Here is a 24,742-nt window from a genome sequence, read left to right as displayed (position 1 = left end):
AACGTAAGAACATGTGAACAGTTGAATTAGAAGAGTGAGGTGTATCTAAAACCCTGTCCTTAATCAAAAGCAGAGCAGCCCTAAAAAATCCTGCCTGTATAAGATAGAAAAATATTAGCTTTCAAGCTGCATTTCTAGTTCTAGCCAGATCCCTGCCAAAAGTCCTCTCCCACATCCACTTGTTTGATGAAGAACTCAGGAAGAAAAAATGCAGGTTGTTATTCATTTGTATAAATATCATGGGGAGGCTCTGCATTCCTCAGATATTCATCTCTGATGCCAATATAACACATTCATTGCAACCTTACTGCAGTCACCATAGAAAAAGGATTTGAAGAAAAACTATTTAAAAAAAAATAAAATAATATATTTACAGGTATGAGGCCTCAAATGCTTTGGACCTTGGGCTTTCCAGATAACAGATCTTTCTATAATTTGGATCTTCATACCTTATCTACTAGAAAATCATATAAACATTAAATAAACCCAATAGGCTGGTTTTGTCTCCAATAAGGATTAATTATATCTTAGTTGGGATCAAGTACAAGCTACTGTTTTATTATTTTAGAAAAAGGAAATCATTTTAAAAAATTTGGATTATTTGGATAAAATGGAGTCTATGGGAGATGGGCTTTCCATAATTCTAAGCTTTCTGGATAACAGATCCCATGCCTGTACGTAATTAAAGCAAATTATACTATTCTTAGGGGCAGATTTATCAAGGATCGAATTTCGAATTTGCAAAACGTTGAAATTCGAATTCAAAAAGATCAACCGAAATGTATAAAAAAAAATAGAAGTTTTTTTTCAAAAGAAAAAAAATTTGATTATTCAAAGTCCATCAATTGAGTCCAAATAGATTTGGCTTTTTCATTCGGAATTCCCCATACATTGGAAATACTTTAGTATGGTCTTTGGTACCAGGTTTATTTCGATTTGTACCTGTCAGAATTTTATTTGCTTGTATAGCAGCAGATGAGGCACATTTCATATCGCTAAAAGAAATGCACGTGTAGAAGATTTTATCATCTAAGAATGCAAGTATGTGCTTTTCAGCTGGGGGAGGCACGTTGCTTTGCATTCCTCACTTATTTAATGCTGAAACAGGGTTTAAAGCACAAGGGTGTAGAGAACCATTCTAGTGTTACCTCACTGACATTTATAAACACTGATCTTTTTTTTCTGATAAAGAAAAGCAGTTTAATGATTAACATCAAGTGGAAAGAAAGAGTGTCAATGATCTTAACACCCATTTAACATCTCTCCATCAGGAAGTAGCTTTTTATACCATCAACGATGTTGTTATTAATAGCCTCCAAGGTCTGATCTATGGGCAGTATCGACTACAGGTCAGTTATATGGGTCTCCCATGTGACCTGAATGTCATCATGGAGCCCTGTAACCTGGATTGCACATCCATCAAACCATCAGTTTGTGATTCTGCACATGCACCACTGCCCCAGTTGTCCAGGGAGAGGTATTCGGCCATTGGTCATGATGGCTCCCTATACATCTGAATATCACCAAAAGGCTGCATTTACATGACGCACTTTGTACGAGCACTTAACGAATTTGGAGTTGCCCTCAATAAACTTCACAACAATTGCAAGTTGCTAAGTTGTGTGAGTGCCATACAGTGGTATTTGGTTGGAAATACAAAATAGATCACCACCGTCACACTTATTTTCTATATAGCTCCACTCAAGTTGTGTTCTGGATGATGTCTCCCTACCCAAAGTAAATTACATTCAAAGAGACCTTTTATCTAAAGGTTGTCAACTTTAGTTCTAAATGTTTATTAAGACAAGTTATCAATGGGGATACATAAAATTCTATTAGGAAAACCATAGGCAGTACCGTATATATTTCAGTGCACCTATTTTTTTTTACAGAATGTTGCAGCAGTTGAGTAAAAGACTGTGTGAGCCCCATGGTGCTCCTCTCCTCTTCAGCTCCTCATCCAAAATGGCTGTGCCTGTGGATCTAGTGCACCACTGTGACGTCAGCATGCTAGTGCGCCCAGCTTTGGCAACTAATTCAAAGATATAAAAGACACCAGAGTCCCAGGATCTTTGCTGGAAAATAGGTTCAACTCCTTTGTGTTCCACGGTGCATTTACCGAACTTTCTAATTGACTTCTGATTATTGACCGTGGCTCTTTCTCCTGTCTATGAATCCCTTCTGCCTGCCCTGATCTGTTGCCTGGTAATGACCATTAACTCTCTCAACCCCTTGAATACTGCAAATTGTACTGTGCTTTGTACCAGCTTCCTCATTGGTCCCAACTCTCAATCTTGAGCTGTAAGGCCCTGACACAGACTAGAAGAGGACCTTGCTCTCTTAGGGGTAGAAAAGGAAAATAGAATAATGTCTCTGAAGGTCAGTGTCTCCATCATACTAAAATGTAAACTTTCTCTTTAAGATTTGGACAAGTGGCTTCAGAGCCGCTATTTCTCATTGTTTTTTTTTTTTTGCACTACTTCTTTATTTGCTTTTGTGTTATCGTTTCTTGAAAACCAATACGCTCTAATGTTTTCAGTGGTTGAGGGGTTAGAAGAGATCCTTTTCTATGGAATCCATTCAAGACCCCAAAGCAAATACGGAAAGCCCTTTGAGTTTAGCCACAGTGGCTCGGGAAACACAGAACTTTCCTTTACGTTTAGGCCTATGGGGAGGTGTTCAAAAAACACAGGAGCCGAAACGTCGGAATAAAAACCACTTTTTTTTTGTTTTCACAATTCACAAGGCCTGTGTGTGCATTTTTTTCCAGGTTGGTTTTATATATATATATATATATATATATATAGCCACATGCACTGCGGGAAATTAAGTGATTACATCAGGACTATTGAATGCATTTTAAGTAGAATACTTTAGCAACATATTAGCTTGCACTCAACAAAAACTCCAAACATACAGTTAAAGAGTACAAAATGTTTTATTCACATTACGTGCTAAAAGCAGCCTTACGCATTTCATGGCCATTTTTGTGTGTAAGTCTATATGTTGCAACCAAATTCCACTGCCTTGAACGGCTGATGATTTGGAGCTTGGCACCCAAACCCAACATTTCTACTGGCGAGATTCTACTATTTATAAACAATCTGGGGTTTTGGTTTTGGGGTCTACACATGATGGAATGGAAATATAGTGTGTCAAAGTGGGTTAATCGCTTGTCCTAAGACATAAAAGCAGAAGAATAACACTTAGCACAGCACTATTTGTGTTGGAATTATTTAAAGATATGTAAACCGTTATGGGCTAAAGAAAACAACAAAATACTCAACCCATTTCTACTTAGAAATTTAAATGACACAGTGGTGAACTTTTTCCTGAAGTCTGTAGGCCGCGGTGAAATTGCCCTTTTCATAGTTCAGGAAGAGGAAATGTCTGGGATTCAGATTTTTTTAAACAAAGGATTAAACAAACCACACCTATAGGAAGGACACAGAGCTGGACAATGAAAGAGAACACTTACGCATTCCATTCTAACACTCGCTTCACATCGTTCCAAGGGAACACTGAGCTGGAAAATATTACCAGTGACCCAGAGAGAAAGTTTATTGTGTATGAAGAGCTTACGTTTTATGATCAACAAGCTCTGACAGCAATACCCCAGACTGTTTATAAGTGTTCTATGAATAATAGTTAGGAACCTACGTGATAGAAATGAAATCAGAAACACGTTGAATGGAATCCAGCACGTAGAACATAAACTCTTCCTAATGCAAGAATAAGTTGAATAAATGATTTCCAGATGTGCGGCTAAGGTTTATGCAATCGGCCCGGGATACCGTTGGCGCTGTCAGTCGAGGGCCCACTTGGCTTTTTCATACGGAATTCCACATACATTGGAAATACTTTGGTATGGTCTTTGGTACCAGGTTTATTTCAATTTGTACCTGTCTGGTGTCACTTATTGACAGAAGCATGGTTTTCATGGGGAAAATACTACTATAGCAGTTATTTATGATAATTTTCATGCAGGACTTTGCAGCCTTGCGTAAGGCTATATATTAATTTGTGGCCTGAAATAAAGTTCTCAGTTCTTTTACAAGCCTGTTTTTGTGGGATCTGTGAGTGCCTGCTGTCTTCTGTTTGGTTGGATACCTTTACCTTGAGCTGTAGGTCTGGGGCATGTGCACCCAGACCCCACATACTACTGGTGAGATTACAAATTTGCATCGGAAATATCCTTCCTTGAATGTATCACTGACAGCCAGGGTCGGACTGGGCCGGCAGGATACTGGGAGAAAACCCTGTGGGCCCGGGCCCTAACGAGCCCCTGTCGACCCAGACTTGCTTCTTAATCAGCTGGCCCGACGGCTTCAGCGTGTTTGTGTATGTGCGCGGCGTGTCCTCATAATGTCTGCGAATGAGCACAACGCATGTATCGGGGCATGGAGATTGGAGGTCTAGAGGGGGTCCCCAGTGACTGCCAGGAGAGCCCTTCGCTTGCAGTCTCGGTGGGCCCCCAATGCGCCAGTCTGACCCTGCTGAGAGCAATAGGTCCAACTAGTCATGGGCTTCTGTCTATGATCTACATTAGTTATAAAATATCCAAAATACTGGAGACAATAAAGGTATAAATAACCAGCTAGATAATAAGCACAACATGTAAATATAAGACATTTTGTATTAAAAAAAACTACTACTTTTGTACAAGAGCTGTGGGAGTTGAGCACGTGTATCCAACTAAACTATATTGACCTGGGAAATAGCACAAACCGTCCATTAATGTAGCAATAACTTTCTTACTGCCTTTCTTGTTTGCTCTGAGACCCAATAAGCCAAAGTCAATGCTGTTCCTCTAAGGTCATGGCAAACGCATAATAAATCCTGTTCCGTCCAGCACAACCGCACATCACCTCGGACAGTATCAGCACTTGGCTTCAGCCATATTCCCATATCAGCTCCTACATTAATGCAAATGTTTGGATTCCAGCATTATCAGTGATTGCTGTAACTTTTACTTTGTAAAGCTGGTGGAAGCCCTTTGAGAAAGGGAAGAAACCCCTTAGGGTTCCATCAATAATCTCCTAAGGTTTGGTGTAAACACACTGCACTGCTACATAACAATATATATATCTATTATTTGCCCTCCCAAATCTCGACACCCATTACGTTCTTGTATTAACACATACACACTTCTGTACTTCATCAAAAAGAACAATTGAATAGAAGCAATGGCAGAGTATGCAGGACCCCTGCTAAAAAATCTTTAGAAGGGCCAGCACTCTCCAATCCCCATCCTCCCGCCACTTCCCGCCCATCTCTGCCCCACCCATGTACCACCTCCACCCCACCCATGTCCCACCTCCTCCACTAACTCCCCACCCGACCCGACTTTCACATTGCTGATATGAGGGGCATTGTATGCCGGGAGCTGCAGCCTTTAGTCTTTCGTCTCTCTTTTTGTACGAGCTCAGTTATTTTTCAAGTATCAGCATTTCTATTAGAATATCGTCCATTGGTTATTTCGCCAGGTGCCTTGCATTGATCATTATTGGATTTGGTGCTGAATTGCTCAAATTTGCTGACTTTTTTGTATGCAAATCAAGTTTAAGCAGAGATCAGTTATCTGGAAACCCATTATCCAGAAAGCTCCGAATTACAAAAAACCCGTCTCCCATAGACTCCATTTTATCTAAATAATCCTAATTTTAAAAAAAGATTTCCTTTTTTTCTGCAATAATAAAACAGTAGTTTGCACTTGATCCCAACTAAGACATAATTAATCCTTATTGGAGGCAAAACCAGCCTATTGGGTTTATTTAGGGGGTTAGTTATCAAAATCCGAACATTTCTGAAAACTACTGCAACCAAATCCACACAGATTTTCCCCTTATTTATCAATACATTTCACTGAAAATTTCTTGTTCAGGGAAAAAATGCAAAAATCCGAATACCAGGGGTGTAACTACAGAGGAAGCAGACCCTGCAGCTGCAGGGGGACGCAGGAGGTATAGGGGCCCCATGAGGCCCTAATTCATATAGAAGGTAAATAAATATTGGTAAAACAGGTCAACTTCTATACATTTTAAGGGCCTGAAAAATAATTTACTGTGGGGCTCATGAACTAGTTACGCCACTGCTGAAACTTTTTCGATTTGACACCCGAATACTGTGACTTTTTCAGATTTGATGCCGGAATGCTGCTACTTTTTAGGATTTGACACCCAAATACCGTAACTTTTTCCGATTTGATGCCCGAACACCGCAACTTTTTTGGACTAGATACCCGAATGCTGCATCTTTTTCGGAAACCCATCGCAAATCAGTATATCTTTGGGACATCTGTCATTGACTTCTACATGAACTCAGCAGATCTGAGTTGAAGTATTTCTTTATTTTGACTTTTTTATGAAACCCTCGGGGTTTAATAAATCACAAAAAAGTCTATTTTTTTCCACAAAAAATGTTTTTCCATTTTCAAACACCAATGAGAAAAAAAATTTGATTTAATAAATAGCCCTCTTAATGCTCAAAATTATGGAAATCTAGAAATCTAGGTCAGAGCATTCTGGATTCCAGAACAATATCTGACCCTTGTACTGTCAAAACTACAGATAATAGTCTCCAAGCAAAAAAAATCCTACATGTCTAATGACATCTAGTGGGCACATTGGGAATTGCTTGTTATAGAAACGACTACAGAGCGTCAGTCAGATGCTGTCTACTCTCATTTCTCTATAGCAAAATGTCTAAAGGTCTAAGTCTAAAGGTTATTGCAAATAAAAACTCAACTTCATACAGATGTCTAAGGCATCTCGACAAGGGTTTTTATGTTAGTTATTTTCTACCCTTTTCTTTAAAAAGTGCACTGACCCGGAGCAATGCGCCGCCATATTGTTCCGTTATCCCGGCCTTCCCTGCACCATCATCACTGAGTGTTTGTGGCTACAATATGCAATGTCACCAACATATAGCTTCATGATGCTCAGAGACAAATACCCCAAATCTGCATTTTTTTTAAAAAAAGAGAAGCACCGGTCCAGGATAGGAAGTAAGAATCACTGGGGGAGGATACATAGGATACACCTGGAAATAAGTTCCTTCTTCTTCAAGGTCCATCTGTGATGTTTGAAGGAGATAAGGCAAAATTTGGAACATGTGGCACGACAGACATTTGGATTGTTGGTGAAAATGTTGGTTTAAACAATATCCAATTTATTTACCCATAGTTTTCATTCCAAAATAAATCTATAGGAAAAGATGTTTGCTTGGGCACTTTAGATGCTATTATGCCTGTTACAGGCAAGTAAAGAACAGAAATCAGTCTAGAGACATTTCTATTCTGGTGCTCAGCTCTATGAGGACTGAGAAGTGTATTTGCAGTGCAGCAAAGGAATAGTTATTCACTGCAGCAGATCCAATTGCAGTAGGTGGACTTGGAACCTGCTCAATCTTCCTCCCAGTCATCTGTGCAACAAACAAATAACATAGGAACAAATGGAACAGCACAAACTAAGCAAACGTTGACTCTATGGCCGTCCAGAAAATGCACATGGCTTTTAATATTGAGTACAAGCAGATATTGGCTTAGTTGTTTCTAACATTGAGCAAATTGGAAAAAAATGGAAAAATACATGCTTATAACTTTCACCAATTTAGCCCTAACGTGTCGAAGATTTTGTATGTGTCTGTCAAGTCTTTAGATTTGGAAACAGGAATTTGTATTGTATGAAAGAGAATTCTGGCGACTCGCAAGGACCCCTGTCCTCTGAGCCAGAACAAGGCAAGGCAAGGGATAGAATACTGCTACAGTATTGTAAGTTATTAGTCAATATCACTTTAGCTTCAATCATGTCTGTTGTGATTGGCTAATATCTCCCCTTGCTTTTGTCCATTGCAGCAGGAGGTTTCATTATACCCCACTAGTTGGTAGTGATGGAACGATTAATCTGAATCTGTATTCTCTCTCTGTCCCAATGGGATTTGCATCAGTGATTTGCATGGGGTTGCGCTGAGTGTTAATGCTGAGCAACACTGGACACTAACACCAAATGGGACAGAATGGTGTTCAAGTGCCTAAAGCAACCAAACGCACTGAGAATATTTGACCCAGGTCTCATATTGAATAAACGGGTCAAATTTTCAATAATGTTCCAGCAATCATACACTTGATACACTTGAAAGTTCCTAGAGATTTTCCAGTTGGACATTTGATGCATGTGCCCCTAAGTTTCTAATACCCGGACATGTTGCAGCCAAGAAGCAGTTAACGAGAACATGTCTGGCAGGGCCGGATTTAAAAAGCTGGCGCCCCTAGGCTTGTTGACGTTCATCACCCCCGTCCCCGCTCTTCTATTCACTCAAATTGTCATAGTTGGGACCGGAGCAATGGGGATTGGCGCACGGGAAATTTAAAAAAAAATGATCAGTTAACCTGAAGTTGAACTGCCCCGTTAACAGAACCCATTGTTTATTATTTGTACTCGCTGTGAAACCATCAAATGCAGGTGGAATTCATCCAATTGCAAAAAATAAAAAAACAAATATATTCAGTATTAATGATTAGGTGCCAAGAGATACAGGAAAGAGGAGGTCCCTGACCAGCAGAGCTTACTATCCAAGGGCCCTTTATGAGTGTAATCTGGTCCCATATCATCGACACTGATAACAGTAGAGACAAATTTGATATTATATCCTAGCATTAAATTGCCAGCTTTTTATTGCTATTTTGGATTGGATGGGATAGCGCTAACGGAGGAGTTTTTGTTTATAAAAGTAAATATTTGAATAATATAAACCATTGTCTGGCAAGGAAACTAGAGCTGAATTGAGTGTCCAGTTGTTCTAAAACCCAGTGCAGGAACACTATACCTGGCTCCCTCCCAGCTTCCGGAAAATAATATTCTCACTTTCAGGATATGGATGAGACATTAGCAGGACGAAGGGACGTGGATCAAGGCAAGAAACCCTGCATTCTAGAAAAGTTCTTTCTTCCAGCTTCAGTAATTTTTTTAGTCAATTTAACTAAAAGCAATTTGGTATATTTTTTAATTCCCCATACCCAGTCAGAGTCAAACTGGGATACCCAGGGCTCACTGAGTACTTGATTTAAGGGCCCACCACCCAGCCACCCAAGGGCCCACCACCCAGTCACCATCACTCGCTGCTCCTGCTGTACCCCAGCCAAAACCATTCCTGCTCCACTATCTAATCACTGTTGAAGATTAAACATGGTCCTGTGTTCCTGTGGCTGGGGTGGCTTGCAGGCAAGTGGGCCAATACAACCCTGCATCCAGTGATATGAGAGGGTTCTGACTTGTACTTGTACATATGGATTTTGAGGGAGGACTTTTCTGCAGAAAACAATATGGGAGGAAGAATGGTCTCAGTAAACAGAAGCTTATTCTATCATAGTTCTGTCTAGTTAATGGAAAAGAATTGGAAGATAAGACTATGGCCAATGGCAGATTTATATAGGGTCAATGCGGGGTCTTAAAGTACCCAACCCAGGAGGTTGTAGAGTTGCCGTGTGTGTGTGTGTGGGGGGGTGGGAGACTGGACTGTGTTGGGGAAGGAGCAAGGCTCAGCCCAGGGCAGAAGGAAGAGTTGCCCCACTGTGTATAGTTTGAACTAATGATGAGCCAGAAGATGAGGAAGAGTAATATTCCCCCTTAGCTACCTGTCAATGGATTTGGTGGAGAATGACGCAGTCTCTATAAATCCACTCTTCGCTCATGCACACAAAGCAAAAAAACATTACAGTCCCCCCACCCTACAAAACTACATTCTCCAGAATATCAATTAAAATTAACCCCCGCTGAAAAAAATCCAGCACAAGGTGCAGAGCACAATTCTGGGTGGCACAAAGCAGCTCTTTACTTACTGTCTGGCATAGGGCACTGTCTGGCCAGTACTTAGCATTGAGTGGTCCGGCCTCTGGTGAAGCTGTAATTGTGCATTAGAATGACATGCAAGTTTGGTGATGGACAGGTGCAACACCTACGTGGCTCCCCTGCCAGTAAATCACCCCAAATATATACAGTATATAGGTCTATTATAAATATAACGATAATATATCTACATACTCAGCTACAGCGAGAGGGAATGGGGGGGACCACCATCTGACAGGGTGGGTATATATATATATATATATATATATATATATATATATATATATATATATATATATATATATATATACATTCCACCAGGATGTCGGCACTCACGATAAATGGTGTTAATCTGCCTGGGTGCAGAAACAATAACTTCATCCATGACACTCCAAAGGAGTCCGCACTCACAGGTCTTAAGATAAAAAATATTTATTTAGAACAAATGACTAACGTTTCGGCCTCTCCGAGGCCTTTCTCAAAGTGATCATTTTACAATAAAACATGCCTTATATACACACAATCTGGCGGGAAACAATAGTAGCTCTGACGTCTCCTGTTCGTCAGAAACAGAGCGACTCTCTTCAAGATAGAAATCACAGATATATTTGTATTTCATTATAAGGAATGCATTGCACTTACATCTAATAATATATTATTAAATAAAAACAAGTTTAAAACCAATGTATCAAGACACTGTTCATTTGTAACTATTTTGTAGCACTATAATAACTACTTCTGCTCAAGTTTATAACTCTGTTGCTAGTGTCATTGATTAAACATTCTTTGAGGATGTCAAAAAGGTCCTGACTTAAACGCTGCCTGATACTTCACTTCTTCCCTATCTATCATACGTAACCCTCAATAATTATTCCTCCCACTAGCTCTAATGTGTTTTAATTCAACTCAATCATTCCGGTTGTACTAATATTAACCGCCTGTATGCTGCTCAAACAAGCTATCCACTGCGGTGCACTCCTCATATCGATCATACTTCTTATGTCATATATACATCCCCTAATGTGACACCGTTCCAGTGTACCCCTGTATAAACCCTCATATTGAATAAAAAACTACGTGTGATCTATCATCATCCCACATTAATTGCATGATGTCTTAAATCAACCAGCTCCCATCTCGTGGCTCTATATATCATCCCTTATTAACAATCGAGTGCTAGTACCTTAATTAATAAACAGCACAACTCTGCGGTGTGAATGGTAAAAATAGTAAAAAATACGAGAAATAAAACATATTAATCAAAAAGAAAAGTACACTTCCCAAAAAAAGAAAAAATCCCGCCCAGTGTTCAAATCCATGTGATAAAGTTAATCAGCGTGTATCCAAACTTGTTTTCGGTATATACGCCCATTCAGTGTACATCATCAGCGGAACAGTAATGTGCACATTAGATGTATTGAGGCTTCCACAACATATATCAAAGTGGTTGCCGATGTCCGATATCATCACCAGGCCCACTCATTCGATAAAAATTTAGCTGACAGTAAGTCAATAGTCCCAAATATTCGGCACTCGTCAGTTAGGGTAATTAGCGATCATGCGATATCGCTACAGAGCCAGCCCACCCGGTGGAGATCCCTCTTCCAATTAGTTACAGGTGGCCCCTTTTCGGCACTCACCATGGCAGGCATCACTCTCTCCTCAGATAGCCGGGTCAAGTCTGGCACTCACGCTACCGTTGTGGTGTTCAGCGGAGAGGTGCTCGGCGGAGAGATTGATTACAACCCCGATTCCAAATGTCAAGTGGCCAGGAAATTCCTCTCCACGGGGACATCACAGCGTCTCAAATTCAAATAGCCCGTAAAACACCATCAACCTTCACCCGCCGAATACGGCCTCACGGACCTCCCCATGGCACCTCACTCACCGAGCACGGTATCACAGACGTCTTTGTGGCGCCCACGGTTACTTGGCTTCAGGTCGTGCAAGAGGTCAGTTAGTGTAGAGCCAAATAGTGGTTGAGCGAGGGTAAGTCTTCAATGCATTCAATGCATATAAATAAGCAGGCATGCGTCAGTATGAGCTGTAGCTGTTACACAACTAGCGATGGAAGCAACAGCTCATACTGACGCATGCCTGCTTATTTATATGCATTGAATGCATTGAAGACTTACCCTCGCTCAACCACTATTTGGCTCTACACTAACTGACCTCTTGCACGACCTGAAGCCAAGTAACCGTGGGCGCCACAAAGACGTCTGTGATACCGTGCTCGGTGAGTGAGGTGCCATGGGGAGGTCCGTGAGGCCGTATTCGGCGGGTGAAGGTTGATGGTGTTTTACGGGCTATTTGAATTTGAGACGCTGTGATGTCCCCGTGGAGAGGAATTTCCTGGCCACTTGACATTTGGAATCGGGGTTGTAATCAATCTCTCCGCCGAGCACCTCTCCGCTGAACACCACAACGGTAGCGTGAGTGCCAGACTTGACCCGGCTATCTGAGGAGAGAGTGATGCCTGCCATGGTGAGTGCCGAAAAGGGGCCACCTGTAACTAATTGGAAGAGGGATCTCCACCGGGTGGGCTGGCTCTGTAGCGATATCGCATGATCGCTAATTACCCTAACTGACGAGTGCCGAATATTTGGGACTATTGACTTACTGTCAGCTAAATTTTTATCGAATGAGTGGGCCTGGTGATGATATCGGACATCGGCAACCACTTTGATATATGTTGTGGAAGCCTCAATACATCTAATGTGCACATTACTGTTCCGCTGATGATGTACACTGAATGGGCGTATATACCGAAAACAAGTTTGGATACACGCTGATTAACTTTATCACATGGATTTGAACACTGGGCGGGATTTTTCTTTTTTGGGAAGTGTACTTTTCTTTTGATTAATATGTTTTATTTCTCGTATTTTTTACTATTTTTACCATTCACACCGCAGAGTTGTGCTGTTTATTAATTAAGGTACTAGCACTCGATTGTTAATAAGGGATGATATATAGAGCCACGAGATGGGAGCTGGTTGATTTAAGACATCATGCAATTAATGTGGGATGATGATAGATCACACGTAGTTTTTTATTCAATATGAGGGTTTATACAGGGGTACACTGGAACGGTGTCACATTAGGGGATGTATATATGACATAAGAAGTATGATCGATATGAGGAGTGCACCGCAGTGGATAGCTTGTTTGAGCAGCATACAGGCGGTTAATATTAGTACAACCGGAATGATTGAGTTGAATTAAAACACATTAGAGCTAGTGGGAGGAATAATTATTGAGGGTTACGTATGATAGATAGGGAAGAAGTGAAGTATCAGGCAGCGTTTAAGTCAGGACCTTTTTGACATCCTCAAAGAATGTTTAATCAATGACACTAGCAACAGAGTTATAAACTTGAGCAGAAGTAGTTATTATAGTGCTACAAAATAGTTACAAATGAACAGTGTCTTGATACATTGGTTTTAAACTTGTTTTTATTTAATAATATATTATTAGATGTAAGTGCAATGCATTCCTTATAATGAAATACAAATATATCTGTGATTTCTATCTTGAAGAGAGTCGCTCTGTTTCTGACGAACAGGAGACGTCAGAGCTACTATTGTTTCCCGCCAGATTGTGTGTATATAAGGCATGTTTTATTGTAAAATGATCACTTTGAGAAAGGCCTCGGAGAGGCCGAAACGTTAGTCATTTGTTCTAAATAAATATTTTTTTATCTTAAGACCTGTGAGTGCGGACTCCTTTGGAGTGTCATATATATATATATATATAGTGAACAAACAAGCCGCACTCCAAGGACTTCATTTTGAAAAATAAAGGTGAAGTAGAATTCTCAACGTTTCGGCTCCTTAACTGGGGCCGTATATATATATATATATATATATATATATATATATATATATATATATATATATATATATATATATATATATATATACACACAAATACAAGAGGTCCTCTGCACTCAACCCATTATCAATATATTAAGGAGATTTAAACATTTTGTGCATACAGCCACCCTTTAAACAAAACAGGGATTGTTTGTCCATATATTGCAATATATTTAAGCTGGCCAACTACGTCAAAGTCATCCCTGGTATGGACAGTTCCTACATTCAACTTGTTGCTTCATTATACATTTTATAAATGGCCAAAGTTTTACCTGCACTTACTTACTGCTATATATATATATATATATATATATATATATATATATATATATATATATATATATATTAGGGATGTCCTTCCTGCACCCATATGGTTGTTCTACAAGTATAAGCATCATCCAAGGTTTCACATTGGGAGTTGCAGATCAAGAATACTAAAGAGTTACAAGCTGCACATCACAGATGTATCCCCTAAATATATCTACTTATCATGATATACAGTAACACAGCGTAAAATGCCCTTGGTGTCCTTGACTACATTTTCCACCATTCACAGCAGGTTAATTGTTCCCCCCCACCCTTCCCAAAAAACAACCTTGTTCATACTGCCTGGGTTTTATTCCAATTGCATTGGCTTCCAATCAATTCTTTGGTTGGTACATTAGGACAGAACCATCAGCATCACTGCATTGAGGTCTGAGTCAGCAAACTATTTTCTCACTATCATTGATTTTAGAATTAAATTTAGCCCATGCTATAAATAGAGCTGAGCTGGCCCCTAAGTGCATTAATCTGCCATTCTCTCTGCAAACCTACAGTCTAACTAAACCCTCCATCCATCACTCTCCACGTTTGACCTACATAAAGGGCCTGTATATAGTCAGTGACTTATAAAATCCTTACATTTTAAAATAGGGGGTACAGTATTCAGGATCTATTTTACACAGACATTCCTGATACCACAGATTGGAAGTAAACTATGATAGCCTATCTTTGCCAGCAGGGATCATTTCCCAGCCCTCTACCTGAGATTCACAGTGTCATGAAACCCCTCCCTCATCTTGTTCCATTTTGTGCTATTGACAAGTAATGGATTCTGGCCAGGGTTGGACTGGGCTGGCAGGGCACCAGGAGAAAAACCAGTGGGACCCGGCCCCCAGGAATGCTGCCTACCCAAGCTCTGCAGGGTCCCAACCCAATAATTTTGGAGTGGCCACAAAAGGACAGAAGGGATGAAGTTGGGACTTAAGGTTTGATTTGGGTTGGGGGGGGGGGGGTTTGAGGCAGTGGGGGAGTTTGTGATTGGGGTGATGTTGTTGGGCCCTTGAGGTGGAGATGCTGCTGAATTCTTGTTTCCTGGCTTCCTGACCCTTGGCTTGACCCTGATTCTGATTCTTGCTGCCTGCCTTATTGAACACTTGCCTGAACTTGACTACGATTACGCTTAACCCCTTTTGGATACCGCAAACTTGGACTTTAACCCTAAGCTTCCTCCTTGGTCCGGATAGGCCCCCTGACAAAAAGGAATGCCAATACTCAGGTTCAATGTCCGAAAATAGGTTGCACTACTTGTCATTCCTGGGTGCAATTTAATTCCTTATTAAATGTTTCCTGTACTTTTGACCCTCTGCATTGTTCCTGACCATGACCAATTGCTGCCTGCCTTTGAACCTTTTACCTGAATCACCACTATGATTCTTCTTGACCCTTTGGCCACAACGTACTGGTCTTTATACCTATTGCTTCCTCCTTGGTCTAGACTTCTCCACTAATTGGGGCGTGAGGCCCTGACAAAAGCCAACTGCGTGAGCTGATGTCAAAAAGAGGGTATATTTTTCTTTCAAACTGCGAGCTGAGTAACAAACACCCTCAAACAGGTGAATGACGATATGGAAAAGTTAAAATAATTATATATTCACGCTGTCCAGTGGGAGCTCTATGTCACAGAAAAATGCTTGTGAATCTGTATGGAAGACTCCCAACCCTTCTGGAAGAGATAAGATCTCCCTGCAAAGTGCAGTAATGTACAGGGCTGGTGTAGGGCCACAGTACAATATGGGCAGCTGGATAAAGCAGTTATAGAGGTGCATTTTGTTAAAATATTTGTAAATTACCCCCAAAGATATTTCTACATTCAACCTACAGAACCCTAAAATGATTTCACTAAAAACTTGCACCCTGTACAATGTGGGAACCAGATGCATCACTAAAAACAGCTTCACCTGTGCTACCAAAGGACAGATTTAGGGATTACATTACATCAGTGGATCTCTGAAGCATTTCGTTTGTTCCAGAGTCTAAAGGTTATATAAAAGGACAGACTGTCCCATGGCTCTCTAAATGTTCAAGCCATTGTCTTCCTCGGAAATAGAAACAGAACCTTGTCTGGAGCCAACAGAACGGCCTTTGTTGCTCCCCACTGTTATTGGCTCACGTGACTTCCTTCCTTTCGACAGGCCAAGTCCTTCTTTATTGGGACATTCTGGAGTCAATGCTCCGTAACAAATCCTATTCTTTCCAATTAAAGACTTTAAACCAACATATCTTCTCTCTAGAGACTTTTAGGATGTTTCCCCAGTCAAAATGTATAAAAAAGAAAGAAAGAAAGAACGAACAAACAAATTAAGAGGTATGAATATAAAGATTTTCTTTCATCCAGGTACATCGAGTATAAGTAATTCAAGAGGTAATAATGTCACAAAGAAAAGGTATGCTTTTAACAAAAAACCCCCAAATAATATTGCACATTTGAAGCTATTGCTCTGCTAACCAAGCATTCTACCAGCCCAATCTCTTCTTATCAGGCAGTTGGCTGCCCCTGTCAAGTTAAGTTTTTGCAGTATTCAAACTAGAGTGAATCTTTCCCTGAAGTGCCCACCTTGAAGTGGGTGATATTGGCTGATCCAATGGGAATGCAGGCCATCAGGGCAATGACCACATCAATACATCAATGAGCCCAAACAGGCTTTTTAAAGGAGACATTTAGGATAAACAAAAAAAACCTTCTTTGGTAGTCAATTATGTATAATATATGGAGTTGGTTTCACATTGTGCTAAAAATTAATATTATCATTAAAAATGGCCCCATTTTTGGAGATCTCCCATAGATGTTCTCTGGTCCCTGTCCATGTTTCAAATGAGGGGTTGGTGTGTCCTAACAGTCCCAGCAAGAAGTACAGTAGGAGGGGGACAGCCAATCACAGCCCACACAAGCAAAAACACGCTTCAGTCCCCTATTAGGTCAGTCTAGCTGCTGATTGGTTCATATCCTACAGTGCAGTGTGCTGAGTGCCTTGTGTTCAACAAGACAAAGTCATATATATTTATAGGGAGAATACAGAGTTAATTAATTGATATACCATCAATGGCATTCATCCACTGAAATTCTTATATGGTCTACAAAATGTTAGCAGGACAATACAAAAAACTCTAACTGCTGAACTTGTATAATTACACATGTATATATATATATATATATATATATATATATATATATATATATATATATATATATATACACAAGCCTGGAATCTATGCAGTTTTAATGGCTTCATTTTGGTAGCAGTGATGAAAACACCCCAGTCATAGGTTTAATTGTTTAGATCAATGATTCCCAACTAGTGACTTGTGACAACATGTTACTCACCAACCCCTTTGATGTTGCTCCTAGTGGCCTCAAAACAAGTGATTATTTTTTAATTCCTGGTTTGGAGGCAGGTTTTGTTTCCATAAAAAACAGGTTTATGGCTAAGCAGATGCTCCTGTAGTCTACCAGTCCACATAGGGACTAACAAATAGCCAATCACTGCCCTTATTAAGCACCACCAGGAACTTTTTGAATGCTTGTGTTGCTCCCCACATTTTTGTTACATTTGAATGAGGCTCAAGGTCAAAAAAAAAGGTTGGGGACCCCTGGTATAGATATGGAAAAATGACAGTAAGCCATAACCATAGATTGGCTATTGGCTGTAAATCTCATGTGATAACCGTGCATTCTTTGCAAATAAAGAAACATACCTTCTATTGGATGCAAACTAGATCTCAGTCTCTGAATAATCCCTGGAAAGGGCAACTCTGTTGCTGAGATTTCTTTTTATACATCCAGTGACTTCATTCTTTTCGCACCTGCCAACCTGACTTTCCAACCAGCACATAAATATGATTCCTAATTTCCACTCCTTCACATTTTCCACCTCTCGTTCCAGCCCCATGAATAAATACAAAACGCTTTGTCACACCTAAAATTCGCAGGCCCCCTCATGACTAAAATGTCCTGCCAGACTAATTGATATTGTTGCATCAGTTGTACGAGGCCTGAGCAGAAAATGTAAATACCAAAGCTTCCCCCTTGCAGAATGACATACCTTTAATTGTGCCTTTTCAAGTTTCCAGTTGACTGGATAGAATAATACTGTGTGAAACCAGCTGCTAAACACTAATGCCTTTGGCTTACAAGCTACGGAAGCAACTGGCTCATTTATGTAAGTCAGAAGATGGCTAAGGAACAAAAACACATCAAATCCACTGTTTTATTGGGCATCTCTCATTTAATATGATTTTAAGTTATTGTTTCGCAACCTTCTTCCCCTACGATAAGAATTAATGAGAAGATGTTCTGCCAACACAAAATAATTCCCCTGACCAAGTCTTCGGATGTTCTTCAGCTTCTTGAAAGGAGGAAGAGACCTCACAAATGAAGAACTTAAGCATTAAAGGAGAATCACATTTTTAAATTCAAATTTTTTATTGACTTTTTTCTTGATTTCTCTAATTTGAAGAGACTCTACAGCATAAATATTCCAATATCTGTCTGACTTGTACCTAAAAAGGTAGAAGCACAACAGCAGGGAACACTATGGGGCCGATTTATGGAAGTTTGTTTCTCTGAATCGTAAACAACACACATTTTTTTCATATAGTTACTTAATCTATATGAAACCCCATTTTTGTAGAAAAAAACTAAAATTTTCTGTGATTTATAAAACCCCGATACTGTTTAAAGTCAGAATGAAAAAGGAATCCAACTCATCCAACCTGCCAAATTCATGTAGATGTCAATGGCAGATGTCCTGGTGATATACTGATCTGCACTGGGTTTCGTCCAATAATCCAAAGCTGTTAATACTCAACTGTATCTACTCAATAAGATACAAATTGAAATATACACAAGTTCCCCCATCTCCTGGCAAATAGTAGAGCTGCACAGTAGGTAAGTTAAACTTTAAGCCTAAAATAGACATATCGACAGATGGAATTTCAGCTCTCTCAAATGATTTCTGGGGATATCCAAATTTCTAAACTGGATTCCTGTGGGATACTTTGATTGAGATGGCAAATAATAATATCAACTCATTTAGGATACTTATGCCAAAAGATTTTGGGATGATCAATCAAATTAACCACTGGCATAACCTGAGAAATCATTTCAGATACATCTTTATGTAGTGCTACTTGTATATACATTTGTATTGGCCATAACTTGGTGAGTAGATAAAAGAATCAGCAGGGAAAACATCCCGTAATAACGGGAAGGATGCAAATGAGCTTGGCTAGTTATGGGAATAGCTTTTTTGCTTTTTACCTTGGTAATTTGAAAGGTTAGGAATCCTTTACAAGGTTCGCCCACTACTAGTGATGATTAGCCAGATCATAATTAAAAATGAAATATCCTCTCTATAAATGACTTTTTACTTCTCCCACGGGTCCCTTTGGCTCCCAATTACTCGGAAATTTTTCAGAACATTTTTTGTGCAATTTATATCACCTAGAAGCAAACTATCTCTTTTGTGCAGATAAAGACATTTTTTTAAAAAAAATTATATTTGTTATATTCTTTCTAGCAGGTGCAAATTGTATAAGTGCGACATTCAGGTGATTAAGGGGACGGCTCATAAACTGAACATAGTGTGACTAAAAGCCTGACTCATTTCATGCCTACATGAGGCACTTAATCATAGGCTAGTGAGGGTGTTTTTTGGAAAACATTTTTTTTTCAAAACACATCAGTTAATAGTGCTGCTCCAGCAGAATTCTGCACTGAAATCCATTTCTCATAAGAGCGAACAGATTATTTTCTATTTATTTTTGAAATCTGACATGGGGCTAGACATATTGTCAGTTTCCCAGGTCCCCCAGTCATATGACTTGTGCTCTGATAAACTCCAGTCACTCTTTACTGCTGTACTGTAAGTTGGAGTGATATCACCCCCCCCAGTAGCCTAACAACAGAAAAATGGGAAGGTAACAAGATAGCAGCTCCCTAACAGATCTAAGAATCTGTTTGATCTAAAAACAGCACTCAATAGTAAAATCCAGGTCCCATTGCGACACATTCAGTTACATTGAGTAGGAGAAACTATAGCCTGTCAGAAAGCAGTTCTATAGTACAGCACTGGCTCTTTCTAAAAGCACATGACCAGGCAAAATGACCTGAGATGCACCTACACTACAATATTACAACTAAAAAAATACACTTGCTGGTTCAGGAATTCAGGAATTACATTTTATATTGTAAAGTGAATTATTTGCAGTGTAAACAGTGTAATTTAGAAATAAAAACTACACCATAAAAATAATGACAGAATCCCTTTAACATAAATCAGAAATTAGTCTGGAGAAATATCAGCCATGGGCTATGATTAAGTGATCCTGTGAAGTTCCAAAACCCACCAGCACTCGCTGGCCTCTCCGGTACAAGCTGGCCTGGTGCACAGTTGAAAGGGATCGGCAACCCTTAATGAAACACGTTTAGCAAGAAGAGAACCGGCACTCAGAGCTCCATACATGCGGGCAAAGCCCTGCGTGTTTATTGCAACGTTACGTTTCGGGGGCGTGCCCCTTCGTAAGTGATCCTGCGCTCATGATTTTAACTAATGTATAAAAACAAGTTTTAATGCTCATCGGTTTCCTGGTCTTGTGATTTAAGTGTTTTTTTCCCATAAGCCACAGGTTTAGGGCTTTGTGGGCCCAGACCAAATCTTGAAAGTTTGTTGTACTCTGATCCGGCTCTGCTTCCAAAATGAGTTTATGGGTTTATACAAATGGGCCGTCCCAACGATTTTGGGCTTTATTAACATGACATTGTTGAATTGTTACAGCTGGCGAAGCTTATTTAATTTTGTTTAATATTTAGTTTGTTATTTTGTATCGCCAGCTTTATCAGCCAAAGAACCAATTCCAGGCAGTCAGCGCAATACTAATTCCAGACTGGACTTTCCTTCCTAAAGCTGTGACAACATTCTATCGGAAATGCAGATATTGTATTAATGTTTCCACAACAGGAGAAAAACTATCATTATATTTAGAGACAATAATAAAACAAATAGGGGTAAATTTATCAAAGAGTGAAGTTCCGCCACTAGAGTGAAATTCCGCAGCTCTCAATTAATTTCTATGGGATTTTGAAAGGCGTATTTATCAATGGGTGAATGTGAAAGTTCACCCTTTGATAAATACGCCTATAAAAATCCCATAGAAATGAATGGAGAGTGGCGGAATTTCACTCTAGTGGCGGAACTTCACTATTAACTTCACTCTTTGATAAATATACCCCATAGAGTATTATTTTTACTTCCTTCAAAAGGGACAAGAAACATCAGCCTACACGCTGTCCTACAATCAGTTGAACCGTTTAGAGAATAATAATGTTTCTTTCTTTGGTGTAATAGTCATTCTTGTTAATATTACTCTTGTTATATTGTTGAACAACTAGTCAAAGGATATAATAGTAGACATGACAATGGAAAATGATCAAAGAATCAGCATTGTGCTAGGTGATCCTAATGAAAGAGACAAGAACAATTATGGGACCTGTTATTCAGAATGCTCGGGACCAGGGGTTTTCTGGATAACAGGTCTTTCCGTAATTTGGATCTTCATACCTTAATTTAACTAGAAAATCAAGTAAATATTAAACCCAATAGGCTGGTTTTGCTTCCAATAAGGATTAATTATATCTTAGTTGGGATCAATTACAGGCTACTATTTCATTATTATAGAGAAAGAGGAAATCAGTTTTAAAAACATTGGATTATTTAATTATAATGGAGTCTATGGGAGACGGCCTTTCCGTAATTCTGAGCTTTCTTAATAACGGGTTCCGGATAACAGATCTCATACCTGTACCAGTTTGGCCCACATGGCATTATCATTGGATTCCGTGACCTACATAGAAACCTTTCCACCTATAGTCGGTACATATAAATGTTACATATATTAAAGAAAGGACATTTGGAGACACTTGCACTGCTAACTGGGCTGGACTCTAACTATAGAGGAAGAAGACCCTGTGACTGGGGGGCCCAGGAGATATAGGGGCCCCATGAAACCCTAACTCATACACAATTTCAATAAATACTGGTAAAACAGGTCAAACTCTAGACATTTTGGAAGCCTGAAAAATAATTTGCTATGGGGCCCAGTAATATCTATGCCACCCAGTAAGCCGAACGGTAATCTGAGAATGAGACCGGCGGAGCGGCGCACGCGCAGTTGGAGCAATTTCCCAGCTTGCGTCAACTGCGCATGCTCCAAAATGGACGGAAATTGCTGAAGAGCCGGAAAATGGCTGCGGTGAACTCCGTTCCCTGAATCTGCACCGAGGGGTAAGTAAAAAGTTAGAGGCATTTGCCCGGGGTAGCAGCTAGGCTGGGGGTGAGGAGGGAGGGGGGTCTATGTGGGTAGGGTTTTTTTAATAAGGGGTTTGTTTCTCCTTTAAGTAATGGAAACATTATTATGTGATAATCAGGCATCAGTACTGGAGCTTAATCTGGCACAAAGAGAAAAGCCATACAAATGCTTTCGACTCAATTGACATGTTTGCAGCAAAAGGAAGAATCGATTGTTTTACTGTTGTTCTTAATAACTGCTGCCCTCTGCTGCTCTGTTAGGAACAGGCACTTGGAAAACTGTCGGATCTCAAGGGGATGTAAAACAAAAATCTCCCCTTGTTCAACAACCCGAATGAGTCCGAGCCAGGCAGAGAATGGGAGCGGATGAACACTACTTTGACCAAACGCCTGTGCACATTTTTAACGTATTTATCAAAACATTTACTTGAAAAAATCTGGTTCAGGAAAAGACTATAAAATCATTAAAAAGTCTGAATTGTACCATGTTTTCTGATTTAATGCCCGAAAACTCCCTCTCTGAATTGTACGATTTTTTTCTGATTTAATGCACGAAAATTCTTCTGATTATTGTACAAAACCCAGCGCAGATCATGTGTAAATGGGACAGGTCAAACTGCCATTGACTTCTACATGACCTCGGCAGGTTTGAGATGAAGTACTTTTTAATTCAGACTTTTGCCTCTGGGTTAAATAAATCACAAAAAAATGGTGTTTTCCCCTTTAAAAGTCTGACCAGAAAAAACTGGACTTTACTCTTAGTAAATACCTCCCTTAAATGAGATTTTTAGCCAGAGTATGACACACACATGGAGCATAGGGCAGGCAGAGTATGACACACAGGGAGCATAGGGCAGGCAGAGTATGGCACACACATGGAGCACGGGGCAGGCAGAGTATGACACACAGGGAGCACAGGGCAGGCACAGTATGGCACACACAGGGAGCACAGGGCAGGCAGAGTATGACACACACAGGGAGCACAGGGCAGGTAGAGTATGACACACACAGGGAGCACAGGGCAGGCAGAGTATGGCACACACAGGGAGCACAGGGCAGGCAGAGTATGGCACACACAGGGAGCACAGGGCAGACAGAGTATGACACACAGGGAGCATAGGGCAGGCAGAGTATGACACACACAGGGAGCACAGGGCAGGTAGAGTATGACACATACAGGGAGCACAGGGGAGGCAGAGTATGGCACACACAGGGAGCACAGGGCAGGCAGAGTATGGCACACACAGGGAGCATAGGGCAGGCAGAGTATGACACACACAGGGAGCACAGGGCAGGTAGAGAATGACACACACAGGGAGCACAGGGCAGGCGGAGTATGACACACAGGGAACATAGGGCAGGCAGAGTATGACACACACAGGGAGCACAGGGCAGGCAGAGTATGACACACACAGGGAGCACATGGCAGGCAGAGTATGACACACACACACAGGGAGCATAGGGCAGGCAGAGTATGACACACTGGTAGCACAGGGCAGGCAGAGTATGACACACAGGGAGCATAGGGCAGGCAGAGTATGACACACACAGGGAGCACAGGGCAGGTAGAGTATGACACATACAGGGAGCACAGGGGAGGCAGAGTATGGCACACACAGGGAGCACAGGGCAGGCAGAGTATGGCACACACAGGGAGCACAGGGCAGACAGAGTATGACACACAGGGAGCATAGGGCAGGCAGAGTATGACACACACAGGGAGCACAGGGCAGGTAGAGTATGACACATACAGGGAGCACAGGGGAGGCAGAGTATGGCACACACAGGGAGCACAGGGCAGGCAGAGTATGGCACACACAGGGAGCACAGGGCAGGCAGAGTATGGCACACACAGGGAGCATAGGGCAGGCAGAGTATGACACACACAGGGAGCACAGGGCAGGTAGAGAATGACACACACAGGGAGCACAGGGCAGGCGGAGTATGACACACAGGGAACTTAGGGCAGGCAGAGTATGACACACACAGGGAGCACAGGGCAGGCAGAGTATGACACACACAGGGAGCACATGGCAGGCAGAGTATGACACACACACACAGGGAGCATAGGGCAGGCAGAGTATGACACACTGGTAGCACAGGGCAGGCAGAGTATGACACACAGGGAGCATAGGGCAGGCAGAGTATGACACACACTGGGAGCACAGGGCAGGCAGAGTATGACATACAGGGAGCATAGGGCAGGCAGAGTATGACACACACTGGGAGCACAGGACAGGCAGAGTATGACACACAGGGAGCACAGGACAGGCAGAGTATGACACACAGGGAGCACAGGACAGGCAGAGAATGACACACAGGGAGCATAGGGCAGGCAGAGTAGGGCACACACAGGAAGCATAGGATAGTTGGACAGCACTGTAGGGAATTGATT

Source organism: Xenopus laevis, chromosome 5S (assembly GCF_017654675.1).
Source record: "Xenopus laevis strain J_2021 chromosome 5S, Xenopus_laevis_v10.1, whole genome shotgun sequence".
Classification (NCBI taxonomy): Eukaryota; Metazoa; Chordata; class Amphibia; order Anura; family Pipidae; genus Xenopus; species Xenopus laevis.
This window is presented reverse-complemented; position numbering follows the sequence as displayed.